Source organism: Manis javanica, chromosome 2, assembly GCF_040802235.1.
Source record: "Manis javanica isolate MJ-LG chromosome 2, MJ_LKY, whole genome shotgun sequence".
NCBI lineage: Eukaryota > Metazoa > Chordata > Mammalia > Pholidota > Manidae > Manis > Manis javanica.
Genome location: NC_133157.1, coordinates 78,277,511 through 78,300,202, shown reverse-complemented (window position 1 = coordinate 78,300,202; position 22,692 = coordinate 78,277,511). Strand labels below are relative to the sequence as shown.

Genomic DNA, 22,692 nt, shown 5'->3' with positions numbered 1-22,692 from the left:
AGCTGTTAGTTCTGATATATGGCTACTTCCTGATATGTAAACCATTTGAACTTCCATCACCTCTCCTTTCCTTGCTATTCCCTAATAATAATAAATAAACCACATATCAATAATTAATAAATAAATCAGACTTCTCTCATGCTTTACTGGTTCTTCATATCCTTCTAACAGGGTGTTCTTATTATAACTCCCTTATGTTCTTTCTTATTTAACTTAGGGTCACTTCTATTTCTTGCAACCAAAAAATCTGAACTGCTCCTAAGGTAATGAAAGGGTTCCAAAAGCAAATGTGACCTAACTCACAACATGATGGGGAGGGGGCAGGTTGTTAGCTATGTTTTCCTAGCTGCTTTCTCACAATAAAACTATAGTTGTCATGAAAAAGAGCAATTCTGTGAATGATTTATTCCTGTAATTGTTATTAATGAGCAGATTTACTGAAGTAAAAATATTCTAAACTTTTTATATAGAATTTTAGAGAAAAAAAATTCAGTAACCTACTTAGAAGCAACTATTATTTAAAATATAAGTGACTCTCCCCCAACAATTCCACAGGTAGAAGTGGATGGAACATGTCTTGTTTTGGAGTCCTATTGGCTGTGTGAGATGAGGATGACCTTGAATGTCACCTGAAATCATGTTCCATATTTATTAATACTAGAAAACAACCAACTTTTCATTCAAGTTCCATTTTCCTCTTTTTGCAATAGCTTCATATTAAAGAAGTAAAACAGGTTTCATTTTTTAAAAAATCATATCAAAGGGCACTGGGTGAGTCTTTTAGTATATTTAAGAGTTACTAATGAAGAGATCAGCCATTGAGCACTGATAATTTAGAGATTTCTATGTGTCATCCTGAATATTACATAACTTTTTAGAATGTCAAATATGTGCCATCAAATAATGTGCAGGAACATAGGTCTGACAGGTGTTAAACACCCTTTTTCATCACCACTATGAATCTGTTTCCATGAATCTTGAAAAAAGACTGCCTAAGGTCTTTGAAATTAATACACAACAGAAAATAAATCCATCATAATCAAAAAGTGACTCAAAGGAAACAAGCTTACAGAAGAGGAAAAGATAAAAGCAGCCACTGGGCCCCGTGCCACGCCTGTAAGTTGTTGCACAGCTGTTACCACCTCCACGATGATGTTTTACCAAACCAAAGACCTGGGATGGTTTGCTAAATTCCTTATCCAGGCATCACTGTATATCTTATGCATTCTAAAAGCAAGGAAAACTGGTCCCTGTCCAAGAACCAAGAGTTGGTGGAAAAGGGACATTTTCAGTGTGTGTGTCTCCTGGCAGGCTCTAGGCAGAGGCAGTATTCCTGAATCTTCTTTCCCTTCCAAAAGACTCTCTGGGGTTGTGTTGACAGCTTATCTTCAGAACACTAAGAGTGTCCAGGAAACACAAAAACAGTGAATTAAGAAACCATCACTGCAATGAGAAAGTGGAAAATGAGGTAACAGAATTAAGGAATTTTGTTCAGAATCCTAAAGCTTCTTTTACTCCACAGACTCCATATAAGCATATTTTTTATTACATTCTCAAGCAATCACTAGGGCACTTTTAGTTTTTTGCTTTTTTCTGGACTGGTTGTTAACTTCTAATTTAGCTGATACCACTGAGTTCCCACAATTTGTATCAAAACTCTTTGTGAATATTCTTATTACCTTGAGGAGCTTTCTATGAGAGGTAATTTCTATTTCACTTACAAACAAGTGTCCAGGAATTCAGGGATTCTACAGCAACCTCAGAATCATGCAAGTCATGCCACATCAATGAACAAATCTATTAAACTTATCATCTATAGTGAGCCAGGCACTGTGCTAGACAATGATGACCCATAGATGAATAAAATATTATCCCTGCCTCAAGGATCTTATAGACTAGCAAGGAGGAATTCCAGAGTTTAAGCTTAATAAATAAGTGGGTTGTTTTCAATTCTATAATGGAGACAGAAAGCTCCTGACTCATTTAACCAATTGTTTTCTAAGAAGTATGACAAGGGCTATAAACACAGTTTCATGATTCACAATGACTTTCACCTGCATTTAAACTCCATCACTCACAAACTGGGTGACCTGGCGTGTTAGGTAGTTTCTGTGAACTTTAATTGTATCGACTTTAAAATGGGGACAATCTCATAGCTATCTCACAGGTTTCTGTGCCAATTAACTGAGGTCACACATTTAAGAAATCCAGCACAACGCCAGGCACAGAGTAAGCCTTGAGTAAATACCAGCTTCATGATTACTATGTTCCAGACGCTATACTACACACTTGGCTGTACTGAGTAATTTACTGTCAGAGCCATTAAGTATCATGAAGCACAGTATGAGAAACATCTCCCTCTATGGATAGTTCTACTCAGAAGTTCCACTGTTTCTTCCTTCAGCAACACATTGAGGGGCTCCTTCTTTGCTCCACCATGATGTTCGATCCTGATGGGAAAAGTCTCATTTTTTTAGGAACCTCATGAAGAAACTGTAAGACATGCAACTGTAATTACCCTATAATCATCTGGGTTGAGACAAGGGAGAGATCCTATAATAATTCCTGAATTTTCTTTTATTTAAAGAATTCACTTATTTGTTGGTTCGTTTAATTTGGTAGTGAGGTATAATATACGTACTATAAAGTACATATGTCTTACATTACAGCTCAATACCTTTTGCTTTTGTACATACTTATTAACCATTATCCAGATCAAATTTAGCAACATCCAGAAGCCTCTTTCATGTACATTCCCAATTATTACCTTCTCACCAAAAGTAACCACTATTTTAAGTTCCATCACCATTTATTTGCTTTATGTTTTAGAGCTTTAAGTAAGTAGAATCAAATAATATGTACTTTTTTGTCTGCTCTGTCAGTATTATAACTGTGATGTTCATCCATGCTGCCCAGAGCAGGAATGTGTTCTTTTTCATTAATGCTAGTATTCTGTTATACAAATATAGCATAATTTATTTATTCAGTTTAATATTACTGAACATTTAAATTGTTTTTCATTGTTTACTGTGTTAGATAATATTGCTATGAACATTCTTGTACGTGTCATTTGCTGCATATATGTATATGCTTTTCCACTGATTCTGAGGAATGGAATTGCTGGGTCTTATGGTCATGACAAATAGTCTTTGACAAACAGACTTCAAAATGATTCTAGAAGTTTATATTCCCATTAGCAGTGAATTAGAGTTTCTATTGCTCTGTATTCTCATCTACATTTTGCTTTGCCTTCATTTTTCTTAAATTTTAGCCATTCTAGTGGGTGTGTAATGATAGCTCCTTATGGTTTTAATTTGCATTATCCTGCTGACTAACAATGTTGGTTACCTTTTTGTACACTTATTACCTTTTTATGAAACGTTGGTTCAAGTCTCTTGTCTTTTTTAAATTAAGTTTTCTGGGTTTTTTCTCATTAATTTGTAGGGTTTCCTTGTTTTTGGCTTTGGTATTAGAATTGAATATGTTCTATTCTTTATGCATTTTCACTTTCTTAGTGGTATCAGTTAATGAACAGAAATTATATGTAATGAGGAAGAATCTGTCAGCCTGGTGTATTATGTTTACAATTTCTGTGTCTTTTTTAAAACTTCTTTCATGTACCATAAAAATATTTTGCATCATGAAAATATTCTCATCTTTTAAATCTTTATTATTGTTTCACATTTAAGTCTTTAACCCACTGCAGAGTAGCTTTATGTACACTGTAAAGTATGAGGTAAAGGTTCCTTTTAAAAATATCTCTGGATGTTCAGTTGGTCCAACACTGTTTACTGAGAAGAGCATTCTTTCCCCACTGTATCGCAATAAGGAACTAGGTGACTATAAACATATGATTCTCTCTGTTTCCTCTGCTATGTTTTATTTCTTTGTCGATTCTGATAGCAATTACAATCTGTTTTAATTACTTCAACCTTAAAATAAGCCTTGATATTTGGGCATATAAGTACTCCTACTTTGTTCATATATTTTTTCCAAATAATTTCTGTTTTGTTGTTAGAGTAAAGAATATTGTTTTAAAAGTCATTTCAAAAACTTATTTTTTGTTGTTAGTATGTAGGAACATAATTGATTTTTATATATTGATCAATTACCTCGCTAAATTTATTAATTCTAGCACTTTACATATAGATTTTTTTGATAATTGTCTATGAGCACAATCACGTATCTACAAATAATGGCAATTTTATTTCTGCTTTTTTATATCTTTTTGTTACTTTTTCTTATCTTGTGACACTGAGTAGAACCATCAGTTTAATAGTGAATAGAAGATTGAAAAGCTGAAAGCTTTTCCTCTTAAAATCAGGAACAAGACAAGGATACCCACTCTCACAGCCTTTATTCAACATAGTATTGGAAGTCCTAGCCATGCTAATCAGACAAGAAAAAAGAAATAAAGGGCAAACTGGTAAGGAAGAAGTAAAACTGTCATTATTTGCAGATGACATGATACTACATACAGAAAATCCTAAAGACTCCTCCAAAAAACTATTAGAATAAATGAATTCAGCAAAGTTGCAGGAAACAAAATCAATATACAGGCATCTGTTGCATTCCTACATACTATATTCTACATACTACTTCTTACTTCCTACATATATAATAACAAACTATCAGAGGGAGAAATCAAGAAAACAATTATATTTACAACTGTGTAAAAAAGAATAAAATACCTAGGAATAAACTTAACCAAGGTGGTGAAACCTATACTCTGAAAACTATAAGACACTGATGAAAGAAACTGAAGAAGACATAAATAATGGAAATTCCTCCCATGCTCACTGGAGAAGAATTAATATTGTCAAAATGGTTAGCCTGCCCAAAGCAATTTACAGATTCAATGCAATCCCTATCAAAATACCAGTGGCATTTTTCAGTGAACTAGATGAAAGAATCCTAAAATTTATGTGGAACCACAAAAGACCCCAAAAAGACAAAGCAATCTCAAGAAAGAAGATCAAAACTAGAGGTATCACACTCCTGACTTCAACCTATACTAAAAGATACAGTGACTGAAACAGAATGGTAGTAGCACAGGAAAAGAAACATAAAACAATGAAACAGAATAGAAAGTCCAGAAGTAAGCCATGCATATATTGTCAATTACTATATGACAAACGAGGCAAGAATATACCATGGGGAAAAGACAGTCTCTTCAATAAATGCTACTGGGAAGACAAAACAGCTACATGCAAGAGAATGGAATTGGATTACTATCTAATACCATACATAGAAGTAAACTCAAAATGGATTGAAGTCCTATATATAAGACATGAAACCATAAAACTCTTAGGAGAAAACATGCAAAAATCTTTTTAACATAGTCATGAGTAATTTTTTTCTAGATACATCTCCCTTGGCAAGGAAAACAAAGGCAAAAATAAACAAGTGGGACTACATCAAACTAAAAAACTTTGACACAGCAAAGGAAACCATCAAAAAACAAGAAGGCAAAATATATTTGTAAATGATATATCCAAGTCTAACATCTAAAATATATAAAGAACTCATATGACTCGACAGCAAAAACACAAATAACCCAATTGAAAAATGGGCAGAGAACCCAAATAGACATTTTTTCAAAGAAGATGTACAGATGGCCAACAGACACATGAAAAGATACTCCACATCATAAGTCATCAGGAAATTGCAAATCAAAACCATGATGAAATATCACCTCACACCAGTCAGAATGACCACAATCCAAGAGACAAGAATAACAAGTGTTGTTGAGGATGTGAAGAAAAGAGAATCCTCCTGCACTGTTGGTAGGAAGGTAAATTGGTGCAGCTGATGAAGAACGCAGTATGGACGCTCCTTAAAAAAAAAACAGAAATACCATTATCATCCAGTAATTCCAAGTAATTCCACATCTAGGAATTTATACAAAGAAAATAAAATCTCTTGATTCAAAAAGATATATTCACTCCTATATGTTTATTGTCGCATTAGTTACAATAGCCAAGATATGGAAGCAATCAGAGTCCATCAATAGATGAATGGATAAGGATGTGGTACATATATGCAATGAATATTATTCAAACCTAAAAAGAAAGAAATCTTGCCATTTGCAAGAACATGCATGGACCTAAAGGATATTATGTTAGCGAAATAAGCCAGGCAGAGAAAGACAAATATCATATGATTTTGCTTATAAGTAGAATCTAAAAACAAAACAAAACAAGATGAACAAAACAGTTACAGATTCACAGATCCTGAGAAGTGACTGGGGTTACACAGGGTGGGGGTTAGAGTGGGAGGGTAAAACAGGTGGCGGGGATAAAGAAGCACAAAATCTCAGTCATAATATAAATTAGCTACAGGGATGAAAGTACAGCATAGAGAATATAGAAAAGAAAAAAACCCTGAATAGATGAGGTAAAAACGGAACATGCTTATGTCATTCCCAAACTCAGGAAGAAAGCTTTAGTTATTTCACCATTAATTATTTTGCTGTAGATTTTTTTTGGTAGATATTCTTTGTCAGATTAACGATACCAAAGATTTTTGTCCTGAAAGGTCGTTGAATCTTACCAAATGCTTACTTTTAAAAAATGTGTTGTCATGGTCATGTCGGATATCTTTTCTTTTCTTTTTCACTTCAATGTGATGAATAACATTGATTTATTTACTATTGTTGAACAAATTTTGTACTGGAATAAAGCCTTCTTGTACATAAGGTATTACTATTTTTTATATTCCTGTGCAGAATTTACAACTATTTTGTTTGAAAAAGTGCATCTATTTTAATGAGAGACGTTGATCATTGTGACTGAGTTTTTATAATGTTCTCTAGTGTAAGGTTATTCTGACCTCATATTTGAGTTAGAGAAATTATTAGAAATGTATAAGCCAAAATGAATACATCAGAAAAGAAGAAAGCCTGAGAATCAAAGATGTATGCAACCATCTAAAGAAGCTATAAAATAGCAAATTTAAAGTCAGAGAAGTAGAATAAAATTTAAGTGATGTAGTGAATGAAATAGAAAATAAAATGCAGTAAAAAGACTAAAGCCCCTATTTTATTCCTTAAAGGATTAATAAAGTTGATAAACCCCTGAAAGAGTAATAGAAAAAATGGAAATCACAAATTACCAATAGATGTGAATAAAAGAGTATATTCACAGGTAGTACACTTTAAAAAAACAATGAGTATGTATATGGTTTTAAATATTATGCTAGTAATTTTTAAATTTAGAAGAAATGGACAAATTCCTTTTCAAAAATTATCCATATTGAAAGAAGATACAGAAAATATAGTTTTTCTTATATTTATAATGAACTAAATATAAATTTTAAATGTTATTGCAATGAATATTTCATTCCTAGATAGATCCTTTGGTTACTTATTATACATATCTAATAAAGAAATCATAGTAAAATTCAATCTTCACTGTAATGTTTCTTTGAAGGTCATGTATCTTTTTACTCCTATAGATACTTTTAGTAGATCTTTGTCTTTGTCTTTCAGTAGATTTACTATGATGTGTCTAGGTGTGATGTTCTTTGATTTTGCCCTGCTTTTGATTTATAGATATTCTTGAATCAGTGGCTCTTTCAACAATTTTGGACACTTCTAGGCCATGATCTTTTAAAAAAAGCTCCTCTCCCATTTTTCTCACTTCACTTTCTGTACTCCAATTACACATAAGTTCAGTCTTTTCACTGTGTCCCATGTATCGCCTACAGTTTCCAAAGCATCTTTTCTCTTTCTCTTTGCTTCAATCTACATATTTTCTACTAACTTATCTCCTAGCTTATTAACCTTTCTTATATTTGTATAATTGGCTGTTGCATGCATTAATTATAAAGATTTCTATTTCATTAATTTTAGTTTAAGTTGCTATGAAATTATCTACCCTCCCTGAACCCATTTTTTAAAACACATTAGTCATATATATCTTAAAATTATTATGTTAGTTCCAATAACTGGATCATTTATGGATTTGTTTCTATTTTCTCTTAATTTTTGTAGCTTTGGTTATGTTTCATGGCATGACTGGTAATCTTCAAATGATGTTAAATGATGTGAATTACTCTAGCATTGCTGGGAGACGTTATCTGCTCCAGAAAGGACTTTGGGTTCATCTTTCAGGCATAGAGGATATAGGTGTATCACCTTGATTCAATAAAGACTAGTCTATTTCTGGCTTGCTATCACTCATAGGGAGTAGGCTTTCAGCGTTCTCCATTAAAATCCTAGGGTATTATTAGGCCCTCCTCTTTAGAAAATCCTAAAGCTGTAATAATCTCTGCTTAGCTTAGTAGTTGCCTTATTCTTATTTTCCCAGTATTTGTCCAGTTAGAGTAATAAGTAGTGGTCACAAAATGCCTGAGGGGAAATTGCCTAGAAAATGTAGGCAATGGTTCCTTCTCTGTGGTTTCCTTCTCATCTAGAATCTTAGCCCCTCATGTCCTGGCTATTTTGGTTGTCAGCCAATGCCTTAAAAAAAAACTTGTTTTTGTTTTTGTTGTTGCACTGTACCCCACTTTCAAAATGCTTCTCATAGAACTGTTGGTCTGATAAGAGCTATTCCATCACAGCTGGCAGCAGAATGGTCTTTAAAATATTTTTTCACATTATCTCATTTAGACAAAACAGTCTAAGGAACTCAGGGCAGCTGTAACAAGATGTATTTTATAGATGAAGAAATGGGAACCCAGAATTATTAACAATTCTCCCAGATTGTCAGTAAACTGCAGTGCCAAGTCAGTCCTAGAATCTTTGTCATAAGCTCTTAGTTATTGCACTTTATACCGTACAATTGTTTATCACACTTTGATCATTGATAGACCACTTAAGGGTGTTTTGGAGAAATTGTGATCATTCATTTTTTCTGAAAAATTATAATAATTTAAATAATAAATATAAAGAATCATATAAAATATAATTATTATTAATATATCATTTCTGATAAAAAATTGGAATGGTTTTATTTGGTATTCTCCATAAAAATAAAAATTACTATTAGTTCGAACCCTAAGTTATGCATCCAATTTTATTTCTTTAGTATTTATATCAACTACATTAGACTATCCTTTCATAATATTATACATCATTCAGAATGCTAGCATTTGTTTGGAGACTCTGTCAGAGAATTTGAGATACCTCTATTATACATTGACCAAAACTTATGGAGAGAATTCTCTGAATATAATGTTCAACTCTCTTTCACCAAAGAGGTCAGTGAGTAGAATATAAACAAAAGCAGGAGACTTCAAAGTTTCAAGTTGAAAGATACATTAAATTTATTATTAACGCTATTCGTTGGTTATATTAACACCTGGGAAGTATTTGTTTATCATGTTTTGTTATTTCAGTATAATTTTCAAATAAAGTCAATTAATCATTAACATATCTAACCAATGAAGCAAAATATCAAGTGTTGAGAAAGTATCAAAAGAGCAGATAATGCCTTTGTAGCATAGATCAGTTTTGTGATAATCACTAATATGTTATAATTGACACTAAAAGTGGTGACATTTCAGCTTTGAAATAATAGTTTCAGGATGTTTAAAAATAATTGAGTCACAGCACTCAAGTGAACCATTTGAAACAACAGAAAAGAACTTTACTGATATTGTCAATTTTACAAAGACATTTTAAAATTTAATTTATCATTTCAAAGATTCATCTAAATAATTCCCACCTGGAAATGCAAATTAAAAACTATAATAATGGTCTTCCACATAGCTATAAGCTTGGGAAAATTTAAAAGTCTGATAAAATCAAGTGATGGTGAAGATAGGAAGAAAGAAATATATGCATACTGAGCTGATGTGAGTGAAAATTGGTTCAACCACTTTAGTATTATCCTTCCTCTTACTTACCTGTGCCTAAGACCAAACAATACCCAACAATTCCATTCCTGGGTATACACCTAGAAAAATACAGTCACATGAGTTTCAGGAAACACATAAATAAAAGTTCACAGCAGCAGTTTTGCCACAGCTAAAAAACAATTCTAACATCTATTAGGAAGTAAGGATGTTAGGATGGATAAATAAATTGTGCTTGTTAATATAAAGGAATTTTGTACCACACTTAAAGTGAACTAACCAGAGCTATGTATAACAACTTACAAATCTTACAACATTGTTTGTTGAAAGAAAATTAAAAGTATACTCTTACATAAAGTTTAAAACCAGTCAATATTAGCCATTTTATTTAGGGCTACATACAACAGCAATAAAAGTACAAAGAGAGGCGGCGGAGCCAAGATGGTGGCATGAGTAGAGCAGCAGAAATCTCCTCCCAAAACCACATTTATCAATGAAAATATAAAAAAGACAACTCTTCCTAAAATAGAGACCAGAGGACACAAAAACATCCAGACCACATCCACACCTACGAGAACCCAGCGCCTCACGAAGGGGGTAAGATACAAGCCCCAGCATGGCAGGACCCGAGCGCCTCTCCCCCCAGTCCCCAGCAGGAGGAGAGGAGTCAGCAGGGAGGGGAGGGAGCCCAGGACTGCTGAACACCCAGCCCCAGACATCCAGACCACAGCGCAGACACACTGCATGCGTGGGGTCCTGATACTAGGGAAAGAGGGTGGCAGGACCGGTGAGTGGGTGCCTGAGGCTGATGCCAGAAAACAAAGAAACGGGAGTGGCTTTTTTTTTTTTTGGCGAGTGCCTTTTGGAAGCCTTAAAGGGACAGGGACTCCAATACTAGGGAAACAGGGCAGCAAGACCAGTGAATGGGTGCCTGGGACCAGCACCTGAGGACAAAGAAAATCGCGTGTTTTTCCTTATTTTTAATTAATTGATTAATTAATTAATTAATTAATTATTTTTTTGCGAGTGCTTCTTGGAAGCCTTAAAGGGACAGGGACCCCAATACTAGGGAAACAGGGCAGCAAGACCAGTGAATGGGTGCCTGAGACCGGCACCTGAGGACAAAGAAAATTCTGCGTTTTTCCTTTTTTTTTTTAAATTATTTATTTACTTATTTTTATTTTTTTCTTTTTTGCTGTTGTTGTTTTGGTTTGGAGAGTGCTTTTTGGAAGTCTTAAAGGGGCAGGACAGGACACATAGCCAAGGGGCAGGGAATCTGGGGATCTCTGGGCACTCTAACCCCCTGGGCAATAGGAGGCACAGAGGCCCCTTACGGAGATAAATAGCCTCCCGGCTGCTCCACCTCCAATGGGGCTCCACCATTTTGGAGGAGCACCCCGAGCCAGGCCATGCCCACAGCTACAACAGAAATAAACTCCACACCAACCGGGCAGGAAGCAGAAGCCCTGTCTGCGCACAGCTGCCCAGCACAAGCCACTGGAGGTCGCTATGCTCCCAGGAGAGGAAGGCTACAAACCAACAAGAAGGAAAGCTCTTCTAGCTGTCACTCGTACCAGCTCTGCAAACTATCTCTACCACCATGAAAAGGCAAAACTACAGGCAGACAAAGATCACAGAGACAACAACCGAGAAGGAGACAGACCTAACCAGTCTTCCTGAAAAAGAATTCAAAATAAAAATCATGAACATGCTGACGGAAATGCAGAGAAAAATGCAAGAGCAATGGGATGAGATGCAGAGATAAATGCAAGAGCAATGGGATGAAGTCCGGAGGGAGATCACAGATGTGAGGAAGGAGATCACAGAAGTGAAACAAACCCTGGAAGGATTTATAAGCAGAATGGATAAGATGCAAGAGGCCATTGAAGGAATAGAAACCAGAGAACAGGAACGTATAGAGGCTGACATAGAGAGAGATAAAAGGATCTCCAGGAATGAAACAACACTAAGAGAACTATGTGACCAATCCAAAAGGAATAATATCCATATTATAGGGGTACCAGAAGAAGAAGAGAGAGGAATAGGGATAGGAAGTCTCTTTGAAGAAATAATTGCTGAAAACTTCCCCAAACTCGGGGAGGAAATAATTGAACAGACCACGAAAATACACAGAACCCCCAACAGAAAGGATCCAAGGAGGACAACACCAAGACACATAATAATTAAAATGGCAAGGTACAAGGACAAGGAAAGAGTTTTAAAGGTAGCTAGAGAGAAAAAGGTCACCTATAAAGGAAAACCCACCAGGCTAACATCAGACTTCTCGACAGAAACCCTACAGGCCAGAAGAGAATGGCATGATATATTCAATGCAATGAAACAGAAGGGACTTGAACCAAGGATACTGTATCCAGCACAACTATCATTTAAACATGATGGCAGGATTAAACAATTCCCAGACAAGCAAAAGCTGAGGGAATTTGCTTCCCACAAACCACCTCTACAGGGCATCTTACAGGGACTGCTCTAGATGGGAACACTCCTAAAAAGAGCACAGAACAAAACACACAACATATGAAGAATGGAGGAGGAGGAATAAGAAGGGAGAGAAGAAAAGAATCTCCAGACAGTATATATAACAGCTCAATAAGTGAGCTAAGTTAGACAGTAAGATACGAAAGAGGCTAACCATGAACCTTTTGTAACCACAAATCTAAAGCCTGCAATGGCAATAAGTACATATCTCTCAATAGTCACCCTAAATGTAAATGGATTTAATGCACCAATCAAAAGACACAGAGTAATAGAATAGATAAAAAAGCAAGACCCATCTATATGCTGCTTACAAGAAACTCACCTCAAACCCAAAGACATGCACAGACTAAAAGTCAAGGGATGGAAAAACATATTTCAGGCATTCTGAGAAGAAAGCAGGGGTTGCAGTACTAATATCAGACAAAATAGACTTCAAAACAAAGAAAGTAACAAGAGATAAAGAAGGACACTACATAATGATAAAGGGCTCAGTCCAACAAGAGGATATAACCATTCTAAATATATATGCATCCAACACAGGAGCACCAGCATATGTGAAACAAATACTAACAGAACTAAAGAGGGAAATAGACTGCAATGCATTCATTTTAGGAGACTTCAACACACCACTCACCCCAAAGGATAGATCCACCAGGCAGAAAATAAGTAAGGACACAGAGGCACTGAACAACACACTAGAACAGATGGACCTAATAGACATCTATGGAACTCTACATCCAAAAGCAACAGGATATACATTCTTCTCAAGTGCACATGGAACATTCTCCAGAATAGACCACATACTAGCTCACAAAAAGAGCTTCAGTAAATTCCAACATATTGAAATTCTACCAACCGATTTTTCAGACAACAAAGGTATAAAAGTAGAAATAAATTCTAAAAAGAAAACAAAAAGGCTCACAAACACATTAAGGCTTAACAAAATGCTTCTAAATAATCAATGGGTCAATGAACAAATCAAAATAGAGATCAAGGAATATATAGAAACAAATGACAATAACAACACAAAGCCCCAACTTCTGTGGGATGCAGCGAAAGCAGTCTTAAGAGGAAAGTATATAGCAATCCAGGCACACTTGAAGAAGGAAGAACAATCCCAAGTGAACAGTCTAACATCACAATTATCAAAACTGGAAAAAGAAGAACAAATGAGGCCTAAAGTCAGCAGAAGGAGGGACATAATAAAAATCAGAGAAGAAATAAACAAAATGGAGAAGAATAAAACAATAGCAAAAATCAACGAAACCAAGAGCTGGTTCTTTGAGAAAATAAACAAAATAGATAAGCCTCTAGCCAAACTTATTAAGAGAAAAAGAGAATCAACACAAATCAATAGCATCAGAAATGAGAACGGAATAATCACGACAGACTCCACAGAAATACAAAGAATTATTAAAGAATACTATGAAAACCTATATGCCAACAAGCTGGAAAACCTAGAAGAAATGGACAACTTCCTAGAAAAATACAACCTCCCAAGACTGACCAAGGAAGAAACACAAAAGTTAAACAAACCAATTACGAGCAAAGAAATTGAAACAGTAATCAAAATACTACCCAAGAACAAAACCCCGGGGCCGGACAGACTTACCTCAGAATTTTATCAGACACACAGAAAAGACATAACACCCATTCTCCTTAAAGAATTCCAAAAAATAGAAGAAGAGGGAATACTCCCAAACTCATTCTATGAAGCCAACATCACCCTAATACCAAAACCAGGCAAAGACCCCACCAAAAAAGAAAATTACAGACCAATATCCCTGATGAATGTAGATGCAAAAATACTCAATAAAATATTAGCAAACAGAATTCAACAGTATATCAAAAGGATCATACACCATGACCAATTGGGATTCATCCCAGGGATGCAAGGATGGTACAACATTCGAAAATCCATCAACATCATCCACCACATCAACAAAAAGAAGGACAAAAACCACATGATCATCTGCATAGATGCTGAAAAAGCAGTTGACAAAATTCAACATCCATTCATGATAAAAACTCTCAGCAAAATGGGAATAGAGGGCAAGTACCTCAACATAATAAAGGCCATATATGATAAACCATCAGCCAACATTATACTGAACAGCGAGAAGCTGAAAGCATTTCTGCTCAGATAGGGAACTAGACAGAGATGCCCATTCTCCCCACTGTTATTTAACATAGTACTGGAGGTCCTAGCCACGGCAATCAGACAAATCAAAGAAATACAAGGAATCCAGATTGGTAAAGGAGAAGTTAAACTGTCACTATTTGCAGATGATATGATATTGTACATAAAAAAACCCTAAAGACTCCACTCCGAAACTACTAGAACTGATATCGGAATACAGCAAAGTTGCAGGATACAAAATTAACACACAGAAATCTGTAGCTTTCCTATACACTAACAATGAACCAATAGAAAGAGAAATCAGGAAAACAATTCCATTCACAATTGCATCAAAAAGAATAAAATACCTAGGAATAAACCTAACCAAAGAAGTGAAAGACCTATATCCTGAAAACTACAAGTCACTCTTAAGAGAAATTAAAGGGGACACTAACAAATGGAAACTCATCCCATGCTCGTGGCTAGGAAGAGTCAATATCGTCAAAATGGCCATCCTGCCCAAAGCAATATACAGATTTGATGCAATCCCTCTCAAATTACCAGCAACATTCTTCAATGAACTGGAGCAAATAATTCAAAAATTCATATGGAAATACCAAAGACCCCGAATAGCCAAAGCAATCCTGAAAAAGAAGAATAAAGTAGGGGAGATCTCACTCCCCAACTTCAAGCTCTACCACAAAGCCACAGTAATCAAGACAATTTGGTACTGGCACAAGAACAGAGCCACAGACCAGTGGAACAGATTAGAGACTCAAACATATATGGTCAATTACTATTTGATAAAGGGGCCATGGATATACAATGGCAAAATGACAGTCTCTTCAACAGATTGTGCTGGCAAAACTGGGCAGCTACATGTAGGAGAATGAAACTGGATCATTGTCTAACCCCATATACAAAAGTAAACTCAAAATGAATCAAAGACCTGAATGTAAGTCATGAAACCATTAAACTTGGAAAAAAACATAGACAAAAACCTCTTAGACATAAACATGAGTGACCTCTTCTTGAACATATCTCTCTGGGCAAGGAAAACAACAGCAAAAATGAACAAGTGGGACTATATTAAGCTGAAAAGCTTCTGTACAGCAAAAGACACCATCAATAGAACAAAAAGGAACCCTACAGTATGGGAGAATATATTTGAAAATGACAGATCCGATAAAAGCTTGACGTCCAGAATATATAAAGAGCTCACATGCCTCAACCAACAAAAAACAAATAACCCAATTAAAAAATGGGCAGAAGAACTAAACAGACAGTTCTCTAAAAAAGAAATACAGATGGCCAACAGACACATGAAAAGATGCTCCACATCACTAATTATCAGAGAAATGCAAATTAAAACTACAATGAGGTATCACCTCACACCAGTAAGGATGGCTGCCATCCAAAAGACAAACAACAACAAATGTTGGCGAGGCTGTGGATAAAGGGGAACCTCCTACACTGCTGGTGGGAATGTAAATTAGTTCAGCCATTGTGGAAAGCAGTATGAAGGTTCATCAAAATGCTCAAAACAGACCTACCATTTGACCCAGGAATTCCACTCCTAGGAATTTACTCTAAGAACACAGCAATCAAGTTTGAGAAAGACAGATGCACCCCTATGTTTATTGCAGCACTGTTTACAATAGCCAAGAATTGGAAGCAACCTAAATGTCCATCGGTAGATGAATGGATAAAGAAGATGTGGTACATATACACAATGGAATACTACTCAGCCATAAGAAGAGGGAAAATCCTACCATTTGCAGCAACATGGATGGAGCTGGAGAGTATTATGCTCAGTGAAATAAGCCAAGCAGAGAAAGAGAAATATCAAATGATTTCACTCATCTGAGGAGTATAAGAACAAAGGAAAAACTGAAGGATCAAAACAGCAGCAGATTTACAGAACCCAAAAATGGACTAACAGGTACCAAAGGGAAAGGGACTGGGGAGGATGGATGGGCAGGGAGGGATAAGGGCTGGGAAGAAGAAAGGGGGTATTAAGATTAGCATGGGGGAGGGAGAAAGGGGAGGGCTGTACAACACAGAGAGGACAAGTAGGGACTCTATAACATTTTGCTATGCTGATGAACAGTGACTGTAATGTGGTTCATAGGGGGGACCTGGTATAGGGGAGAGCCTAGTAAACATAGTATTCTTCAGGTAAGTGTGGATTAAAGATTAAAAAAAAAAAAAGAAAGAAAGAAAAGGGGGATTACTCCTTGATAGGATAAAACTAATGGTAAATCAAAGATTAATGCCTGCTTTAAATATCCTTAATTTTGATCACTTAAAGGGTGTCAGATGATCAGCTATGGAGGTACACTTTTCTGATAATATTCCTTTCTCTTAATAAAAAAAAAAAAAGAAGCAATTCCTGTGTGGTGACCTCCAATGAGTTCTACACAATGGTATAAATGGCATATCAAAGTGTGGGCAAAGGGTCTGTTTGTTTTTATACAGAAGATCAAAGCCTAATTTGGCTCCCCAGAAAATGAACTAAGATACGATATGAAGAAGAACTTCCAACAGCAGCACTCTCTGGAAGAGTCATACCAGAAGATGATCATCAAAAAACCTCCACAAAGATCCAGGCGATGCTACAGTTGTAGCTGCATCCATCCCACCATTTCCTGGACTTGCCATTGGAATGAAGAAGGAGATATCTAAGCTGGCCTGTGCATACAGTAAAACAACAAATTTGACTGTATCTATACTGTTGGAACTCAACCACGAAGTAGGAGAAGTGCAAGTTGTAGCGCTCCAAAATCTTACAACTACAGACTATCTACGGTTAAAAGAACATATGGGATGTGAACAGTTCCTAGAAATGGGTTGCTTTAATTTGTCTGATTTCTCTCAGACTGTTCTAGTACAGTTGGACAATATCCATCATATCATAGACAAATTTTCACAAATGCCTAGGGTGCCTAACTGGTTTTCTTGGCTTCACTGGAGATGGCTGGTAATTATAGATCTGCTTTGTTTATGTAACTGTATTCCTATTATGTTAATATGTGTGTGCAATTTAGTTAGTAGTTTAAAACCTATACATGCTTAAGTTACTCTACAAGAAGATATGCCAAAGAAATAATCAATCCTCCCATGTTTTCTTCCATCTGTACCTCTATAGCATTTCTTCTTCCTTCCTAATTACAACCCTTAAATAGAATTCGTGCCTCATATCGAATTTACCAAGTATCATAATTCCTCCAAGTGGTAAAGATACCTCAAGACAAATGCTGGGCATTGAAGCCACAGGGCATAAATCTGCAAAGAAGTAAAAAGCTAACCTTTCAAACAATATGGCTTCTCTCTCACTTACCAACTTTACATCTCCCTGTAATGGCCCCGGAAGATGACTGGTTAGCCAGAGACGGGTAAGATTCATCAAGGGAGGAACAACCTAAGACAGGCACAGTCACAGGGGGGCCATCAGGTGAGAAATTGGGGATCAACAGTGGTGAAGCTTAGTACCTCACCCCCCCTGTTTTGAGAGAAATCTTCTGTATCCGTGGATGTTTTCATGCCCTTGTCTAGCTTGGATTAACACATAGTCTACAGGCACACACCTGATCATCTACAATTGCTCTCTCACAACACTAAACTATGTTTTCTACCTTTATCTTGCATCTACCTACCACTTCAGTATTTTATTAAAAATAAAAATAATAATAATAATAATAAAGGGAGAAATGTGGGATCCACATATAAATCAAGTATAAAAATAAAACAAATATTCATATTTGACCTGATTGTTTACAGTTCATAATGCATGATCAAAACCGAAAGTTTCTGTGATGACTGCCCTTGCACTGTTCACCATGTAAGAACTTATTCACTATGTAAGAATTTGTTCACCATGTAAGAACTTGTTCGTTATGCTTCAGAAGATTGGAGACTGACAAGAATTAGGCTTGAGATGGATTAATGATTGTGCATTGAGCTTTGACTCCCCTATACAGAATTTTATTGTTGTTAACAACCATTTGATCAATAAATATGAAAAAAAACAAAAAAAAGGAAAAAAAAAAGAAGAAATTACCATACATATCAAGATAGTATTTTTTAATCAGAATAATAAGGAAATGTAATTGAGAAGAGATGCTTAGTAGCAGGAGATTTAATGTCTTCAGTGTCAACAAGATTCTATTTCTTTACTTGGGTGGTAGCTTAAAGGGTATTCACTTTCTAATGATTCATTATGCTGTACATTTATGTGCTCTACACCTTTCTCTGTGTTATATTTCACCATTTTCAAAGTTAAGAAAATTTCTTCTTGGGAGCCAGCATACTTCAGTGTGGAAAAGAAGTATCTCATTTCCCAGACTATGCCAAAAAGACATATACTGCCATCTGATTACATACACAAATTTCTGCATTCCCTTCAACACAGAACAAAGATCAGGAGGCCTATTGTTGATCACTAGACATTCACTGTTAATATCAATGTATGTTAACTAGCTGACTGGTGACAGTCACAGCCTCTTATATGTACCAATCCTTTTCCACACACACACATAATGCTTTGTTAGTAACAGTAGCAACACTCTTTTCCCAGTGTACATCAGACTTTGGAAAAACACCAACAACAGACTAATAATTTCTTCTAGCATGGATTTTGAATGACTAACAGAACAAAAAATCATCAAGCACCTCTCCTCTGTGCACATGCCACATATTAGCCAAGACCTGATTCATACCTTACATCAGTGGCTTTTCAAATGAAAAGGAAACTATCTCCCATACCACACACATGAATGTTCTACAATATACAATTGTCATATGAGAGGAAAGGTCTGCCAAGACTCATTACACTTTCACTTTGAGTTAATTATTTGTTATTAACTTTACAGTTACTTTTACCAAACACCTTGAGAAAGCATGATTGGCACCTATGCCTGCTTATGCTATAAGCAATGTAACCTCTGAATTATGTTTCTGTAGTTTTGCTCACTTCATTTTCTTAAGTAATAAAATTCAGCAATTTAAAACTGGAAAATATAGTTATAGAAAAAAATCATTTTTAAGTCAGAGAGGTACACAGTACTTACATGCAAACCTTTGATGTCTTCATGACACTATTTAACCAAGTTTTATAAAAGGCAATTTATTACACATCAGGGTAAAATGATTCCTAGTTTTCTTAAATAAAATTTTCCATTGTTTATTTTTGGATTTCCTATTTTCACTTTTTATATCTGGCTGCTTCTATTTGCTTTTCCCTTGTCTCAGCACATATGTAATCACATTCTGTACTCTGAAACCTGGTCACTAAAGATAATTATGGTGGTGGTATATTTCTGTCACTAGTTTTATAACTATCTTTATGTTTGTATAAACTAGTTTTGTATGTGATTGCTTCTTTCATAAAATAGAAATCTAATAATAAACTCCAATAGTAACAATTTCTAAAAAGGCAAATGTAACAAATGCAAATAAGTAACATGCTAATAATGTGAAAATAAATTAACCTAAATGCAATGCATCCAATTAACTGACTGAAAGCTGAAGCCTGATATCAGAGTCCTTGCAACAAGTAGGCTAACTTTAGAATGCTAGCAACTATTAAGAACATAGGAGACCTCAGGGAGGATTATATTTAATCTTATGTTTTCAATTTGTTAACTATTTGTGAGTAAAGTTTTCTAAATATTGCTTTCCTCTGAAGCTTCTAAACTATTTGCTGAAAAACCACCAGAGGACACAAATGATTCATGGACTTCACTTTGAGAAACCGTGACTATATATCCTGCTTGATCTCCCAAACCAAAACTTTCAAAACCAAAATAGCCATGTTTAGGATGCATGAAGTCTAATGCTTAGCAATTCATTTTAAAGTGCCTTATTTCTTAGTTTGCTCTATAACAAATTCTTTAAATACGTATTTTGGCTCTATTTGAACAAAGTAATTCTGAAGGTTATGAGTAGTATTTTCTAAGACTTAAATTTAGGTCTCTGAGTTCCACCTTATTTTCTGCTACAAGTCAGTCTTAATTTTACAGTCAGTCACTCTATGTACTAACAATACCAACAGACAAAGGAAGTTCATGAAGGGAACCAGCTTCCCTAAAAAATCCAAACTCTCCACAATGCAGAGCTTTAGGAAGAAAATCATATGCGAAAAGTCAGAACACTTACTTCAAGAGCAGAGCTGGAAGCTGCGCAGATCTGCCTGTGAGTTGGGATCCAGACAGCAAATCTTCTTTTCTCCACATTTAAAAATTTTTTCAATTTCATCACATTGCCTGAAATAAACAAATTAAAGATTATTTGGTATTAATTTGACTGCTTCCTTAAAATGCAAATAGATTATGAGGTCATTCATAACTCAGCACAAATCCTTTTGATCACTAGGTACTATTTCTGTTGACACCAAACACAATCCACTTTCAAATAAAATATTCTCTATTTGCCAAAGTGCCTAGCCTCTCATTGCCTCTCTCATCTGCATTCACTTCCCTGAGGACGTCTTGATATACATGGAAATAGAATAACCATACTTTGGTGTTGGTGGGGGAAGGTAAATGAGGTCACGTAATGCAAAAGGATTGCCAAAAAAACACAACTGTTAAATTTTTCTAATTGGAAAACCCAAGTGACCTCATTCCCTAGGGGCATCTTTGAGGGAACTATGAACAGATTTTGAAACCATATCCCAACTGAAGGGGAAAAAAACAACAGTGGAGTGAATGTAGATATGGTTTCAAGATTTCACAAGAAACAATAGAGTCAAATGAACCAGGAAGATCTCTCATTACAAGAAGAGCTCAGTTAAGGAGGATGGAATGAAAGCCTGGGGGAACCTGCTTGCTCATTATTAGCTCACAGGAGTTCTTGGCACTCCACTTTCTTCTGCTCTAGTTTCAGCCACAACTTAAGTGTGTAACTATTTACAAGTATCTCTGTGGTGGACACCTCTCTCTCTCTCTTCAGTGGCACAGGATGGAAATGAGAGAAGCTGGCACAGTGGTTTTGTGGTTGTGATTGAGACCAGTTAGAACAGTGAGGGTAATGTCTTGCCTCTGATTTATTACTTACAGGAAGGTATCATGCAGAAGGCAGCCCCTCTCCACCCTAGGAGGAGAACTGAAAAAAAAAAGACAAAGATAAAAAATTTTCCTATGTTTTCAGATTCTTGGGAAAATGGTGTGCACATGTTTGTGTGTAAGTGGTTTGCCTAACCTTGGTTATTCATCTGGAATTTCAGAGTTCATTCTAAAGTCTTTGTTAAAAGTATGTGTAAATACACAGGCTGGTACAACTGACCTCTCAATTTAGTTCAACAAATTCCTACTGAATGCGCTGGTATTCTCCTAGGCAGTTGGATGTGTTAGGAATGAGCACTCTTGCCAACAACTTGAACAATAACCTGGCATAACATCATGTATCTGCTGGACTAGCTGAGATCCAAATGACATAAAGGAAATGAAGCTGAAGCATGGGGCTTGCTACACAAAAATAAATTCTGCTGAAGGAAAACAAAAGGGAAACATTAAGACCTTCAGAAGAGTCAGTTTTTCTATGAGGGCAGGGTGAAAATATGAATTTATTAGTCAAAAGATTTTTTTTCCTCTGACAGGAAGGAAATGGTCTGCCGCCCGTTGTGTGAAGCATACAATGAGCTTTAGTGGGAAAAGCCTGGGCTCTCTTTGTCATGAATAATACACTAACCAACCTCAACCATATTAGGAAACCACAAATGCGAGGAATTAACTTGTAAGTCAGAGGGTCACCCCTTTATATAGAGGAATGATCTCTTATACTAAGGTCTCGCTTTGGAAGACAATTCAAAGAGAAAGCATGGCCCACCCTGTGGGCACTGTTTTCTTTGAGTGATTTAAATGCAGACACAGAGGTACAATGTCATAACTTTCCCTCTAGACAAACAGGTTCTTTATGCCACTGTTTCAGTCAAGGGAGCCAAATAATACCTTTTTTATTGCAGTATTTTTAGACATTGGATACATCTGGAAAAATATTCAAGCAGATAATTAGATTGCATTAGCAATGTGTCTGTTGTGGTTTCCCTGATCCCAGAGAAGGCAGCCCTTTATGAAGCACTTGGCCGTGGTCTCCTCAAGATCTACTGTGTAAATTGGCCCACACTAAAGCATGTGGAAAACATTTTTTGGCTGAAACTCGAAACCATTCATGTGGCTTTGAGACTGGGAAGCTCGGGCTGCCAACATCAATAGAACTCTGTACTACAAACCCAAATGGTCATTTAGACATGTGTGCTTCTATGCTCACAAATGCACTGA

At 35.8% G+C, this 22,692-nt stretch overlaps 1 long non-coding RNA gene across 1 annotated transcript; it reads right to left on the bottom strand.

Annotated features, from left to right (window-relative positions):
• Positions 1 to 4,344: 4,344 nt before the first annotated feature.
• On the bottom strand, positions 4,345 to 20,949 carry LOC140845054 (uncharacterized). Its single transcript, XR_012123685.1, has 3 exons — positions 20,570 to 20,949; positions 9,850 to 9,899; positions 4,345 to 5,835 (listed from the first exon to the last, which is right to left on the bottom strand). It is a non-coding gene; the product is annotated as an uncharacterized lncRNA (long non-coding RNA).
• Between the last annotated feature and the right edge of the window lie 1,743 nt (positions 20,950 to 22,692).